A 17,688-nucleotide genomic window follows, 5' to 3' on the forward strand; every position below is an offset into this window, starting at 1 on the left:
CTTCTAGTTCTTACAGGAAATCATTTTCAGGGATTTATGAGTCTTCAGGAAGATATTCTTTTACTGCTGTTCTACAACATGAATTCATAGTGCCATGTTTGTTTGTACAACTCTCCTTGAAAGGTGAGAGCTATACCCAAAACCTGCGTTTGCCAACAAACAATGTATATGAATACTATTTACCTTGTTATCTCTTAATTTCCCTCTCCTTCAGATGGCTAACTGAAAAAAAAAAAATGAGACTCTAGATTTTAAAATGAAATTACTTTGTTTAAAATACTCTTATTGAAGGCAGGTCTTTCAGACTTATCTTGCTCTCTTCCCTCTAGCTTTATGTTTCTCTAAATAGGCAGGCCACTTGCATTACCAAAATCTTTATTATGCATTAGTGACAAAGCTAATCTTGACTGCCTTAACTACAATTAGCATGGTCTAGTGAGAATATAGAAAGGTCTACTTTTGAATCACCACCCTATCACTTTCTAGTTTTATGGCTTTGGGAAAGTTTCCTAACCTTGTTAAATCTGTTTTCTAATCTCTCACTTCTCAGGATGATTGTGTTGGTTGTGTAAATTATATGAAAAGACACATGTAAAGTTCCTAACACTGGGCATACCACATAGATGAAAATAAGTAATAGATTTAAGTATTATTACACTTCCAGGATGTAATGAGTCACCATCAACTACTCTGTCTTCCTGTCCAGATTTTCCCCTCAGTGTTGCAGATTTTGACTAAACACGAAAAGCAAATTTATACTGAAGGATGAGATGGGGAAGGGTTAGGGTTTACACTTTGCTTCAATAAGTGGCACACCCCCATGAGAGAGACAGTCAATTACTTTTACTACTGGTATAGATCTTGAATGTAGGAGCCAAAAGGCAGAATATCTCTGCTAACAAATTGCAAGCAGAGACCATATAAACTAACAATTTTATTTTTCAATCCCATTCCCTCAGGGTCTTTAGTTGGAGGAAATCCCTCACAGTTTAATACAATATGTTGACAGTCATCCCTTACTGTTCATGTAAGTGTGTTTGTGTATATACATCCCTTAATAAGTATTTAATAAGTATTTTAGTGGGTAGCTAGTCTACTACAGTCTACTTCAGATGCTGCTACTAGATGCCACTTGGACTAAAAAGCTATGATTTAGTAAAATGTCCCTCTTTAACTCAGAATTCTTACGGTCTTATTTTAAAAATTACCAACTTTCATATGGTAGTTATATGATAAATTAGTCAAATTCATTTGGGAAATACTGGATTGGAAAAAGGAAACAAAAAGTTTCTTTATTGCATTACTACTTAAGAGCTATAATATGCTATCATGCATCATCAATCTCAGAAGGAGGTATAGCATGTAAGGTTTCTCACATTAGTTTGACCATGAAAAGAGTTTGGGAGGTAAACAGCCGCAGTGGACATTCTTGATGTGCCACCTAGAAAACCTCACATCCCTTTACTGGCACTGTGCCCCACCTCCCAGCTTCTGCTTGTTTTGCTGCTAAAATGCCCCACCTGGAAATGTCTTCAAAGTATCACTCTTGGGCACTGAAAGTGCCCTGCCAGTTGGATGAACTGGAAATGCAGAAAAGTTTATACACGTTTTCATTCTCATTCCTCCGCCATGTTCCTACTGATTCACAGCCAATGACTGACTGGTGTGAGAATACAAAAGTCCAGGTCCTTTGCTGGGAAAACTCTCTGCTGTACTCCAGAACTCCCCTGTGGATTATGCTGGGTCTGAGACTTGTCTTGAAGTTCCATCTTTACTTGGAGGTGCCCTTCCCTGCCCTGCTTCCCCACTCCCCCACTTCCCAGTGGTTTCTCCTGGAAGCATATGTTTAATAAATCACTTGCATTCAAATCCTCAGCTCAGAATCTCTTTCCAGAAAGACACAGTCTAAGGCAGTAGAATATTTTGGACCTATTACTTGAGAAAAAAGAAAACACTGCTTGTATATATAGCATTATGACTGCATTCAAAATTTCTAGAAGTGTGTTTCAGAATTTGGGTATTAACAAGCAGCTCAAGTAATTTGATGCAATTTAATGTTTAAGAGTAAAGTAACAGGAAGTATATATTAGTGCATATTAAATATGTCCCAACAAAGAAAGCTGTCTACTGGTTCCAGTCTATCACTGCATTCTGCAGACGTATTTCTATAATTTCTTTTGAAGACTTTTATCCTTTACTTTCTCAATTATTTTAAGCAATCACCTCAGGAAGTTTCACTACCAAGAGTAAAATTTACATTAACCTATTTGAATTTCAACTAGTAGGCTATTAGAGCTGGGAGAGACCTTAAGGATCATCTATGTTAACCCTGTCATTTCAAAGATGAGGAAACTTAAATTTAGAGAATAAAAGTTATGGCCCAAGGACACACAGAACCATCTCAAATTTTTTGATTCCTATTCGGAGGTTTAATTTTTACAAAGGGTGCCTGTCTAATTTTACAAATCATGATTGAGCAGGAATGCATCACATATCTGGAGTGTTCGTTTTAGCTATATTTCTAGTCACAAAAATATGATTATTGCTTTACATAGAGATCTTATTTAACATTCTAAACTCCATAAATTGAAAACTGATTTTTCTGTTTATCTTGATTGTGAGAAAGGAAGAAAATATTTTAAAATTCATATATGCAGCAAAAGGCAATAAAATTGCTAATACTTTCCATGATTGATTTTACTTTAAAATGTTTAGTTATTATAAAAATCTTAATAATATTGGCCCCAAAATAGAAAATCTTTTTTGTGTTGTTCAGAAAAGACAGCAGTCCTTTAAACACTGAAAAGAAACACATTTCAAAACTTCTCTATAGCTCAAGTTATAATAAAAATTTTGGTGTAAGAAAGGATAGTTTTGAAAATGAAAGACGGTGTTAGTAGTAATTATGCTGGATCTGTCCCAGCAAATTGGGGTGTGTGGTCATTCTTCTCATGAATGTATTAGTAGACTCTGTGCAACTCCTACTGCCTCCAAAACGAGTTCCTCATTTGCCCTCTCATAGACAAGCTCTTTTTCTCATTGACAATTTTTAGCCTAGGGGCATTTCTCTTCTTTACCTTAAGTTACTTGGTTTCTCTCTTTCTGTCTGTCTGTCTGTCTCTCTCTCTCAGCACATATTGTATCCTCCACAGTGGCTAGAATAATACATTTCTAATCACTGGTGCCCAATAAGTGATGTCTCAGTTTGATTACTTTGGATTCAATCATACATAGGTGACTAGACTTCAGCCTAAAAATAACACACATATATCAAGTCAAGTCAAGCTCGAAGTCCCTTTTTCTACATTTTGTTATCAAACGCAGAGATATTACGATGCAGAGAAGTGATAACCAATGCTCACTGCTATACACATATTAAGGGGCTTCAAAAATATTTGCTGAAACGATAAAATATATGTGTATATGCCTTAATTATGTCTTACTTACATTTTAGATTTTATATTATATAAAGAATTCAGAGGAGTTATAGATGTTTGGTGACAAGTCAGATCATTCATTAGTTTTCTATTCTTTTCTTGCAACCCAAGCTAATTCTCCTAATAGCTAATGACTCTTCTAATTTCATTACAAGCTCAGCGAATATTGATCCCAATGCAAATATGGAGGATAATAAGAAATGAATAAAATCAAAAAGAAAAGGTAATGCAAATTCTTCTCCTCACAATCTCCTTGCATGCAATGTAATGCTTTTTGATACTTACAGTAATCAGCATCTCTGTCTACCTTGTTCTACTATAACAAGACTGATTAAAATATCAGTCCATTGTAATAAAATCAACTTATGCAGTTATTGGTACTGAAGCATTAATATCACAACACCACTTTACATTCTTCCTACATGGAGTTTGAGTGGAGACTGTTATTTTAGCCATGTTAGGGATCATGGCCATGTTAGTTTCTTTCCTACAGCTTCAGAAAATCCTACAGCTTAGGTGGTAACATTTCCTGATGTTTTCAAATACCAGAAAGATAATTTGGAACCTACTGTCCTTGGAACTGCTTGTTCCATATTACAGAAAAGGTGAAAATGGCTCCAAGGTATAGAAAAACCATCAATCTCTGGGATCAATTTTGTTAACTATCCTTGTCCCTAATTAGGCTAATTCGATAATTCATAAAGCCTGCCAGTAGACAATTTTATGAACATTTACAGTGAAAAAGGACATCAAAGAAATGTACTAAATATTGAGTGGATTTCACTTTAGGTACTTTCATGTATTATTTCATTTTATCCTCAAAATAACTCTGGCAGATAGATATTATGATTTTTGTCACTGAGATGAGAAAACCTGACTGACAAAGGTTAACAGAGTTCCTCATGTCCACCATCCACTAAGTGGCAGATCCGTGATTTGAACTCAGGTTATTTTCTAACTCCAAGTATGCTTTCCAATATAACAGAGAGCTGTGAATTCTAACCACAGACAAAACATATTTTGAAATTACTTTTATTTCAGTTCCTTTTTTTTATCAGTATTAATTTTATTATTAGTTCACTCATGATGTAAGGACATGAATTAGGATAGCTGGGGTAGTTGCAAGAAAATAACCTTGGAAGTTGAAGCCTTTGTGATCTGGGACAAGTCACTTAACGTCATTATTCTCATCTTGAAAACAGAATTAAGATAACTGTTTCTCAGAGCTGTGAAGACTAAATGATAAAGTACCTGGTATAGGCTTTTATTAACCATAAGATACTGTTCACATGTAAGATATTTGTTGTTGTTCTAAGACTGAATTGAATATTTACTGCAAATTCTCAGCTAGGAAATTTTGTTTTCACAAAGTAGCAATGAAGTAAGTATTACATATCAGCACATATTACATATTATTATGCTCTGCATGTTAAACCTCATAACTCCAGCTCTGAACCTGAAATGCTAAATTCTTAGAAGTGAAGGTATCAGAAATTCAAAATAAGGTATCAGAGATCATTTTTGTCTAAACACTCTCTATATGCTGATTATATGTTTATTTAATGAGTCAGTTTTGCCAGCATGAGTAGCTCACTGAGGATCATACACATTAGATTATAACTTACAGCATCTATCAACTGTGAACATATGTTAAGACTAGGTAGTTATTACTCAATGATTTTGTGAGAAATGGGACATTACTAATTGGAAAATATCCATTTGTGATCATTTATTTAAAACTTGGCAGGGAATAAACCATTCCCCCTCAGCCTTCTTCCTATGTAGAACTTAAGAATTTGCACTTGACAAAGCATCTAAATGGATGAGTCAGAAAATTAAGTACTTTGAATACAGGGCAAGGCTCAGACAGGCAGAGGTGATATTCTGTTTGCACATTGCATTGCAAATAGGTTCTATCCTAACAATGACAACTTTAAGTATAAGTAGAAAAAATAGTGGCTAGTAGCAATAAAAATGCATTAAACACATCGCTGCTTCTCTGGGAAAATTGGTGTAGAGACTCCGCCATATTTTATACTATTGGTTAAATAATTTCTGTCTTTAGGAGTGTATAGTGTTTTTTTTCCCTGTGATTGTGTAATGCCCAAGGCAAATCACGTTGAGTGCTGATCCCCATTCTGACATGTTTTGCACATCCCATTAGCACCTCTGCACGTAATTTTTAAAGCATTCTTTAATCCTTAGTGTATTCTAAATATTTGTGTGGCTATTTTTCAGCTTAACTATAAATTGCTTAAGTCATAGTATTGCTTTCTACTCTTAGTAACTGAAACCATTTTCAGTACACTATTAAAAAATGAATATGTGGTTGGTATTGAAGGGGAGCAGAATATGTCACCCCAAAATATGCCACTTTGGCAAGTGGATTATTTTGAGCTGAAGGCAGTTATGACCCAGCAGAGTCAAGAAAATATTTTACCTTTCTAACTGCCTAAAAGAATTTAGCTATGGGCCTGGTCCAGAAAAAGAGCTATTACCAGGGATAACTTTTTATCTGAAAGATCTATTTGCAAACATCTGATTACCAAACATCTGCTCTTTTTATCATCCTGTGAATTGCCCTCCTGCCCTCTGAAGCCCCAGGCCCCAATCTCATTCCTTAGCTCAGGATGGCATATAAGCCCCAACTGTCTATCTTTGGGTTTCATATTTTTAAGGGACCCCCATACATATGAAATTAAATTTATTTTTCTCCTGTTAATCTGTCTTATGTCAATTTAATTACTAGACCAGCAAAGAACCTAGAAGAGTAGAAAGAAAATTTTTCCTTTCGGCGTGTTAAGCAGATACGTCTTTGCTCGTATGCTTGTTTTCATCTTACGACCCTTTTCCCATTTCTGTTTTCTGTGATCTCTGAGCCCTAGGAAACCGATCTATGTTAATGAGCTACATCACCTGGGCCCTCTTGCCCTGTGGCTTCCCTAACAGTTCTGCCAAAGCAGAGCAGACGGCAGGCAAAGAGAAAGGCCAGCATATTTATTCCGCCCTACCCCACCTTCAGAGTCCCCTGCGGCACCTGCCTGGCTTAGTGGAGGTGGAGTCTGCATTCCTTTGCAGCCACAACTCCTATTGAGGAGTCTCTGCTAGGCAATAAATCATTTGTAAATCAAAATGAGTTAAAATTAAACACAATTAACTCTACCAACAATTAAATAATGAAGTTAATAACAATATTTTGATATGACATAGGTTTGCTGCAATTAAATAGCTATTTCAGTCCAATATGATGCCATGAATATACTATTGAAACTTTACACAATTTTCTGGTCCTTTCTCCTTTTAGAATTTTATATAAAAGACATCACCGTCTATGTAGGAGATCAGACGAAAACACCTGGGTGCCATCTGGAATCCTTCTTATCTACCCTCCCCCAGCATGCAAATTGATCCAGTTATTTCTACCTTTAATGCCACTATAACATTGCAAATTACTACTTTTTATATACTGGGTTGTTGAATCAACCTAATCTTTCTTCCTTTAATTTGTCTCACTCCAATCTACCCTCCATTTTGAATCCCATGTCATTGTTATAACATGCAAACCTGACCATATCATTTCCCTTCAGACTCTCTAATGACCTTTAGAGCCCCTCTGATAAAGTCAACACCCTTTACACAGTTTATAAGGCCTCATGTGATCTGGCCCCTGTTTGGAACTCCACTTCAACAATAAGCAGCCATCATTTTACACTCAGTCGCTTGGTCCTTCTACCATCTTGGAGTTCTATAAATAAATCCTTTGTTGTTTGGGCCTCCACACTTGAAGTTCTCTCCCTAACACACGCTTTCCTTTCCACATTTTTGCCTAGCATGTATCTCTGATCCGCCATCAGAACTTCTTCCTCCAGGACTGATTCCCTTAATCTTACTTGTATCTAGTTTAAATGACCCTGTTCTTTCCTTTCACAATGTTACAAATTTCAGTTCTCCTGTCTGTATGCCTCCCTCAGATTCTATCTAGACAGAAAACATAGCCATCTTTTTTAAAGGCTTATTTCCAGTGTTTGACATGTTATAGGGATATTAGCAATATTTGTTTATTAAATGAGTGAATACATAATTAATGAAACATTGCATTTGAACTCATTAACACATTTCTTAAGATTATTTTCATTTTTTTTTAAATTTAGGATTTCTTCATTTTATCCTCAAATATTCAAATCTTAAACGGTTAAAGGCTCAATACACATTTCAAAGTTCTTAGTAGTTGTATCCTCAAGTATCACATGGAAAAACACTTTTGGTTATTTTTTTCTCCTAACATTTCTGATAGTGACAGAGTCTAAGAAAAAGAAAAGACCTTAATATTGACAAAATCAACAGGCAGATTCAAAGAAATATTCTCTTACCTATTACCTTTAAAAGAAATATGCTAATTAGTGTTTATTTTACTAACTAGTAAAAAACATTTTACTGCTATTTTACATTCTGTGTAAAGTTACCAAAAACACCAAATAAAATTATTTTAATTTAGATTTTTATATGGAATTCAGAATAGTGACTAAAATAACATTATCTTATATATTCAGTAAAAAAAGTGTCACACAGTGAAAAATCTACTGTATTGAATTACAATATACTATTCAAAATATAATTTCCATACGTGTTTCAAAATCTTATAGAATTATATTTTAATAAAATGTTTCCAATATAATGCTAATACAAATTATAACACAATATGTGTACTGTACCTACATTTTTGGTTGAAAAATGAAAAAGTTCTTTGAATATAGTCTGGAAGGATATACAAAACAAATTTACCAGATGTATTTTTAGGTGGCAGGATAGCAAATATATTTAATTTAATTTCAAATTTAAATTAATTTAAAATTTAATTTAACTTAAATCTTTAGAGTTGTCTGTGAATCTTAATTTTCCAGAATAATTAAGAATTATTTAATAAAAGCATAAACTCTTTCAAATCAAAAGATCCATTGCTTCCAACTCACGAAGAGTTCATATGATTCTGTGAATTAGAGCAAATTTATTGAAATAATGAATAGTTAGGCAGAAAGAGCAAAGAGAATTGTCAGCATTTTAAAAAATCAGCTTGGTTTTTTCAAATGTAAAAATAATATGCCACAGTGTATCTGTTCTTTTTCTTTTGTATAGAACCACCAAAGGTAAATTCACTTTTAGTTATCCTGAACATTAATTTATGCCATTTTAACTATCCTGATATGATTAACGTGTGAACAGATTATTATTGATGTATGTAGAGATGTTTTAAATTTTTCATATATAAACATGATGCTATTCCTGTACATAAAATGATCTTATTTGCTTTTATTTCTTTGAAAGCATATATGGGCAAAGAGTATTGTCTTCTCTAAAGTGAATCTATTCTTTCTTATTTTTACTTAGGCTTCTACATACCTTTGGGAATGACTACTGTGAAGGAAAATTTATTATTGTTGTTATCATTATTATTGATTATTAATTAAAGCCATATATTTGCCAAGCTTTCATGCTCTCACCATTGATCTTTCACAGTAAATTATGTCTCTGAAGCAATATTTTATGCAACTATGTCTAATATGTTGTTATGATGACATATGGGTTTGCCAACTTCTTTTATTTTATAATTATAGTAATTACATTAAAATATGAACTTGGTTTCCTTATTAAATTGATTTGCAAATAATTTTTAAATTGGTACTAACTTGTAAAACCTGAATAAAGCATTATGAACTTAAAACTAAATGCTTAGAGTTGATAAAAATCGATCTATTTCACTAACAATCTCAATATTTATATCATATTGTGCATTCAATTGTTGCTAAAATTATGGCCCAAGACTATGTCAATTATTAATACTAATCAATAAAATTGAAAACAAAGGAGACTCTTCTTAATAGCATAAGAAGAATGAAGCTGAATTAGAAAGTACTAAATAAGGTCTTCTTAAAAATAACAACATATGGTTCAAAGAAGCTTACTCAACTTATGTTTCCTGAGAAAAACAGTATATTCTATCTCCAAATACATTTCTCAAATCACATTTGATTTTCAATCCTAAATTTGCAATAAAACCAAAGTCTTTTCAAGGCTCACATACTAACAATCAGTATAGATCTTATATATCAAAAATGAGGGGAAAATCGACAAGAATATACAGGAGTCGACAAACTAGACTAGTAGTACTGCAAACCCTGACACATAAAAAGCCTCATCACACCTCTGGGTCTGAATGTTTAAGTTGTGATTTGTGTACTAGGCAGATCTTTTGCTGCTTTCTAAAGAGTCACTGAATCCCACCCTTGTAATAGGTAAATGCAGAGAGCATACAGGAGTCCACACATGCTAATATTTTATCTCTAGTTCTACTCAAATTTACTGCCATCATTTTAAAATACAATTACAGATAGCATTAAAAATAAACTTGGAAATGTGAAAGGGTTATAGTGACTATTAATTAAGGGACAGATTTATTATTTGATAATCTCTGGTCCCTGGACATATAAATATGCATCACCAGTCTCTAACTCTGTGCTTTGCCATCAGTGTAGTGTGTGGTAGAGGCCATGCTTGGCACTCTGGTGGGATGCTTGTGGTGTTAAAGAAACTGATCTAAAACCTAATAGCAGCTTAGTGGATTAGAGATCAGGAACACCAACAGCCTCCCCTGCCTGCTCCACACATTCTTGGCTTTTTCAGAGTCAGCCCTAAGGGTTATCAGACACGCATACACTCCAAGCTGGACATACTCTGCACACCAGAGTCAGAGCACTGAATAATATCTTTATGATAAAAACATTTAAATTAGATATTTGATTGACCCAGATACAGGGTTCCATCAAGAAAAAACAGCAGTCCCCAGGAAACCAAATTTTCGATTCAATCAGCTTGGGCTATTATCTTCTGGTAACAAGAGAAGTCCACTACTGGATCCAGCATATGAAAAGGGCTACAGGTTTAATTTTTTCTCAACCATTTTACCTAGTATTCCCCCTTTCAAGTTCAGTGCAGTAAACTTATTCTTTCCTCTGAGACCTTAGAGTTAAAATGAAACTAGGATACTCTGAAAATGCTGAGACATGGGTTTTTCATAATTGCATCTTACACGGTAAAAAGAAATGAGCATATTGGGCAAAGTTCTGAGATACAATGGTTCCTAGTAACCTCAGATTATTTGTATAAAGTCAGACATGAAGAAACAATGTGATAACCAACAGAACAAGTCTCCAAAGCCAAGCAATGACTCCATATGCATATTCGCAGCAGATAAAATTGTTCAAAAGATAAAACAAACAAATATTTCATAGAGCAGTAGATGATATTGAAGTCAGAGAAAAAGAGAGGGGGAAAGAAACATCAATTAAGTATTAGTTGCTCTAAACAGCAGTATTCACACAGATAATTCAAATGAAATTTACTGGTGTGCTTTACCTAGGCACATGCCATGGAAAGATCATAGGTTTTAGACATGTATACATTTAGGTAATGGACATATGGAGGCTGGGCTTTCAGGGGTGCACTGAAATGTAAGTGGACATTGATTGCAGGGTTTGCCCACTTCAAAACCACCTCTTTCACTACCTATCCCACTACAGTAGCAGCAGGGAATATGACAATATATCTTGCAACCCACTGGATATAAACTGGAACCTAACCCAGATGGGCCATTTGGATTGAAGGAGCATGTAAACAATGAAATCAAACCTGTTTACTGCTGTGTGCTTGGGGGACAAAACAAGTTGGACTGCAGAGAGAAAATGATGAAGCAGATGAACAGGGCAGGACATAGATTAGGCAAGTGCCCAGGGTCTTGATTTGTTTTCTAGCATCAGTAATCCTTCCAGGGGCCTAACTGGCTTATTGTAATGAAGAAAATATTTTTTCCTATCTTGTAACATTAGTGCCTTGGGTAAAAATCACTTTAGAAAATATATGTTTTATGTGTTTATCAACTTCTAGTCAATATATGACCATACGAGTATCAGAGTGTATCGTGGTAGATTTTTACTTCTATTAGTGTATTAGTCAGGGTTCTCCAGAGAAACAGAAACAATATATATATATAATGTCATACAGGTCACTGTTTATGCCATTCTGCAGGGCTGAAATGTCTGACCAGTTTCGTCCATAATATAACAGAAGGTATTTATTGGTTGCCTACTTTGCCAACAACTTTTTACATGTATTGTGTTCTAATTCTGCTTCAAACCCCTTCAACCCAGATGCTATTATTCCTATTTTACCAAAGATGATAAAATATCTGTATTTGTTTAATTTTACTAAACTTTTGTGAGCTTACTGATATTAAAATTCTTACCATTATAAAATGCCATACTGCAGTTAGAGTACAAATATGATGTATATAAATGTAAAATTTGGAAAGTTTTAATAACAAAATAGTTATGATTAAAATTCCATAAATTTTATAGTTCTTTCATTAAAAAAATCCAAATATGCATTTAAGATTTTGATAGATTCAGTCATCAAAGTTACAAGTCCAATATTAAGTTCAGGAATAGTCAAATATACTTGTATTGATTCTGTAGGAAACTAGCTGTGTGGTGATAAATAATGATTGAATAATTTCAGGATTATTTTCATTAAATAGCTATTCAGGTAATGAGCAAATATAAGGCTAAAAATATGATAGAGTTAATCACAGGTCATGAGAATCATATGCTAAGTTATTTAAGCTTAATATGGCAAGTTCAGGCAATAGACTGAAGTGTTTCTTCTTAATGCATATAATTTCCAAGGAACAAAATACTATTTAAATGTGGATAATAACGTGGTGGTGCATTTTACATGCTTTATGCCTTCAAGAATAGAGAAAATGAATAGCAAAATTTCATAAATTATTTGGAAGAATATACACACCATGGTAGTGTGTATGTGAAGGAGGGGGGTTCAAAGAAACAGATAGTTTTGATGGTTGGAATAATGCTATGAGACTAAGGATAACATTTTCTCTAAAATTTAGATGGTGAGCAAGGAAATTCCTCATAGGTTTATGGTGATGATTAAGTGCAAGCGCTCTAGAATAACGCCTGGAGCATGTCAAGGGCTTAAGACATGTTAGAAAGTATTAGAATATATGAAATTATAATTTAAGTTTGTAAGAAAAAATATTATCTGATATTAGTAACCAATATATGAATCATCCACGGTAATTGCACAAATGCTTAGTGTGGTTTAGATTGTTTTCTAATGGATCATCTACCTTGTCACCAAGCACTATGTGTTTTGGAATTAGTAGAATTGAGTTTAAAACCTAGCTGTGCCATTTACCAGCTGGGTAATCTTGGGTGATTTTTTAAACTTTTCTGAATATCAATGTGATCATCCTATCTATAATGGAGACTATCTCTACTATACAGTCACCTTGAAAGGGTTAAGTAATAGCATGCTACAGTGCCAGTGGAGTGCCCTAGGATCTCAAAAAGTGATAGCTATTCATAAGTAATAAAAATAGCAAAACATCTAGTGTCTAGTGGAAATGCAGTATACTTGTTTGTTAAATGAGTAAGGATACTTTTCAACCTGAATATTATGCAATTTTAAGCTAGTGAAAAATATCTGTGCACTGTACTTATCTGTATTTCCCGCAGCAGCAACCAGAGAGAGAGGCCCATAAGAGGTTTTGATAAACACTTGTTAAAACGCTTTTTACTTAAGACATTTCTATATGATCTGACAAGTGTGCACAACACTTCATAATCTCCCCACAGAATCTTGGAGTCGAGAGGTCATAGAGGTGAAGTCTCCTAGTCTTGAATCTCAACCAGTGGAGGAAATCAACCTCCAATACTTTTTACACGATTAGCAATGTGCTGGTTGAATGTTTTCATAATTATGGACTACTACTCCTCAGCCTGTTCCTTTTGTAAAGAAATAGCTCTATTTTTTAAAGATTGTTAATATATTTGGCAAAAATCTGATTCCCCGTAACTATTTCCCTTTGGCCACAACACATCACTTTGTGCATAGTATTTCTATTACGGGAGTTACCACATTGCATTATGCTTCTTCTTTTCACATGTCTTTCTTCCCTTAGAGCATTTTTAAGGTAAAACCCTGTCACAGCTCCAATTCTGTTCCCAAACCACACAAAGTACCTGGCACACAATAGATGTTTACTAAGTTTACGGAATGACTGAACAAAAGATTATTCTTTCTGAAGCCACATATAAGTTAACTCCTTGCTTAGCATGATAGATATCAAAATAAAGTAATTTCATTGTTTCTCTTTTAAAATATCATTTTCAATTGCTTCTAAAGTAAGATTCCAACATCTATTTCCACTAGTATTCCTCCCATATCCCTTACTTTTATTACCCAGTCTTATTTTTTGAGTGACACCAAAGTTTTAATATAAATGGATCAAGAAAATTTATTGAATGAATTGAGAATGATCACCTTAGGTTCTATGTCCCTTTTTCATATTGCTGTTTTATTTTCAGGAAATGCAAGCTTATTTAAAATTTTGTCTTGTTTATAACATTAGAAAAACGATGATGCTTTGGAAAGGTAATAAAACTTTTCTTGAAACCAAAAACAAACAAACAACAACAAAAAAAACCCACCCTCAACATTTCTATTAGCATAAATATCTGAGTAATTTTATGGCAGCAAAGAAAAAGTGATGAGTAAATACTCATGGTTCAATTTTGTTTTCCTTTCCTGCTACTAATTTAGTTAATAATATAAAAAGCAGGAATAATAATAATGTCTTACAGACTATATGTATGATTAAATGAATTAGTATTTTTAAATGGCACTTGGCACATTATAAGTCCTATACACAAAACCAGTAACAAGAAATAAATCAATCAAATACTCATATATAGCACATCCACAAAATCATGTTGTATACATAAAATTGAACTTTTTCCACTTTTCAAGTAATTGGGGAAAACTGCTTTCATTTACTTACTCATGACTATCTAATATTCACCTATTAGATATTTACTACCTAATAGATAGTTTTCCTTTAAATCCATTTACTTATTTCTCCATGAGTTTGCTTTAGCATCAGTGTAATATAAATGAAGACCTAAAATATTTTTACTCCATAATATGTTCCTAAAATAGAACATAGAGCTTTTCACAAAAAAGGACGCTGATTAAAATGTGAGCATTAATAATAGTACAAAAATCTTATTTGTTAATACTCCAAAGTATCAACAAATAGAATTCAGAAATGTGTAAGAAAAATATTGACCAAGAGGTTTATTTCAGGGATGAAAGGTAAGTTCAATATTGGAAAACCGATCAATGTTATTTATTTTATTAACAAGATAAAGAAGAAAATCACATTATTATATTAATTGATACAGAAAAAGTAAATGATAAAAGTCTACATTTATTCACATCAGAAATTCTCAGAAAAATAGGAACAGAGGTGAACTTCCTCACATGATAAAATCATCTACAAAAGAATCTATTAACATTATTTTAAATGATGAAACAGTGAATGCTTTCCCACTAACATTGAGAATAAGGCAAATATGTCCTTTCTCACCACTCTCATTCAGTGTAGGGCTTGAAGTTTTAGGGCAATAAGGCAAGAAGAGGAAATAAAAGTCACAAAAATCAGAAAGAAAGAAATAAAACTTACTCTTTGCAGAGAACTCGATTATTTGTGCAGACATATAAAAATCAACTATATTTCTATATACTTGCAATGAAAACATAGATTCTGAAATTAAAAACATCACACCATCTACAATCACTCAAAAGATGAAATAGTTATGTGTAAATCTAACAATACATATACAGGACTTGTATGCTGAAAACTGAAAAAAACTGATGAAATCAAAGGAGATCTAAATAAGTAGTAAGACATATGTGTTCCTGGATTGGAAGAATCAACATAGTAAAGATGTAAGTTCTTCACAAATTGATATACAGGCTTATGTAATTCCTATAAAGTTCCAGCAAGATTGTTGTATAAATATCAATGTAATTATTCTAAAATATAAACAGTTAAAAATTTTGAGAAAATCAGAATGTGGGAGTGTGGTAGAAATTATAATCTTTAAATATTTGAAGGGTTATTGTCTGGAGGAGGGACCAAATGTGTTCTCGATGTCCCCATGATGTGGAACTAGGTTTTATAGGAAAATATATATAAAAGTATATGTTTGGTTAAGATAGAGACATTCTTCCTACATCAGTCTGTGAAGTTCAAAGATATGACAGACTTCCCCATCAATAAAGGAGTTCAATTGTAAATCACCTTAGCAGGAGAATAATAAAGGGAATTTGGTCAGCAGATCAAGAAGTAGACTGAAGTTGACTGACTCATTATGAGCTAATAAAATTACAATGAGCAAAAATATTCACAATGAAAAAAAAAGTAGACTAATTCAATTCTAAAGCCTGTTCCTACCCAGACGCTGCTTTGATTTCATGATTTCAGGTTAAAAGGAAGTGTTAGCTCTGCTTTAGAATTGCACAAGCTGAGATTTGAAGATATAAATATGTAAATTAGTGTTGCTTAAAGCATGAAGGAAAGAAAGCATTGTAAAAGAATCATGATTTCTCAGTCATGATTGAGTTCTCAGCAAACCATCATACATTCGTACATGAAAAGAATTCTGAACATTATTTCCAAGCTGTATTTTCCTCATTTTATTTTAGCCATCAAAGAGATTGTATATCTGCTTGCCTTTCATGACCAATGCCTTTCATAGGCTTTTTAAATGGGGTACCATACAGTACTATATGCTGACTCCGTGGCTGGCTTCTCACATGCCTTATGCAATAAAGTACTTTTCTTATCTTTTCAATTGATATCATCCTTTATAGCTACCTAATCAGTTGTTCTCCATAAACATTCTTATTTATTGCAATTTGTCAGGAAACATATTTGTAAATAGGTTGTTTGATTAATAAAAGTTTGATAATTATTACAATTCTTGCCTTGGTACATTCTAGGTTAATAATCAAGTATCAATTTGAAAATTGTTTTCTAATTTATATTTTTCCTAAGAAGCCTTATTTTTGGACATCCTATTAACTTACATTTCATTTTAAAACTCTGTAAACTGGTCTTTTAAAAATTTGGTAGTACAAGAATTGTTTTTAAAAGTAATATACTTACTACTAAAATTGTGATAGGAACAATTGAGAATGAAAGATAATCTCAGTTCCATGACTGCTGTGAATTACAAGGCATAAAAATATCAGTAGGCACATGGGAGAAATAAAGACAAGTATCATTAATTGACACAGTTACAGTAAAGAAGTTAACCTCAATTCTCCATTGTAGTATAATGATCTATAACATTTTTGAGGAGGTAAAAATCTTCACACTATACACTGTACTTGTTGAATTAATTTTTTTATTTTCAAAATGTTTTAGCATTTCCCCAAAAATCCCAATTACACTTAATATTGAAAAACATTAAAATAATTTACTGTAATTCTTCTGATTGTTCCTAATCAAACAACAAAGTCTCTTATAGCTTCACAATAGTGAAAATAGATAATAATTTCTTTTTTTCACTTTTCAAATATTTTCTCCCAGATTGCTCTCCATTCCACCACACCTATCTAAATAATTCGTAGGGGGGGAAAAAAGGAAAACCAACATGGAGCTTATTGTTCGTTCAGATGCCTGGCAAAATGTCAACTGAATTCCTTTGTTCAGATATTATATCACTGCAATTATTTATCTATCAAACAAGTTTACAAGCATAACATTACATTTTAGCTCTCTTTTTGCTCCATAACTGACCTCATTTTTATCTAATAAAATCATACCTTAACCTCAAAGCCATCAGTCCAACATTAATAAACATTCATACCTAATTCAGCCTTCAAAATGTCTCCACACACCTGGTCCAGTTGTGTTTCAAAAGCCCAGGCTTTCTGTTTTGGACTCTTAGACTGCATTTAAATGGTAAAGAAGGTATTTAAAAGGGCCCTGTCAGCTTGTTTGGTCTTATTTTTGATTTGCCTTAAAATTGCTGTAATCGAAAGGGAAACTGTAAGATGAACCATGACTCTCCCATCTTTTTGCAATTTATGAGGAAGAGATGAAAATGGTGTAAAAAATTACTACCATCCTAGAAAGTAGCGAATTTTTAACCTAGCCTTTGTCCAGATAGGAGGCTGTGTTTGTTTACTGAAAACTGTAATCCTGTATCTTTCTGAAAAAGTTAATTATCTAATCATTCCTTCTCAGTTATCTACTTCCTCTAGTGTTCACATATTGTCAGATAGGATTATTCTCTGAAAAAACTACAATTCACAAATTACAGGCAAG

Source organism: Balaenoptera borealis, assembly GCF_965194805.1.
Source record: "Balaenoptera borealis genome assembly, chromosome: 9".
In the NCBI taxonomy this organism is placed as follows: Eukaryota; Metazoa; Chordata; class Mammalia; order Artiodactyla; family Balaenopteridae; genus Balaenoptera; species Balaenoptera borealis.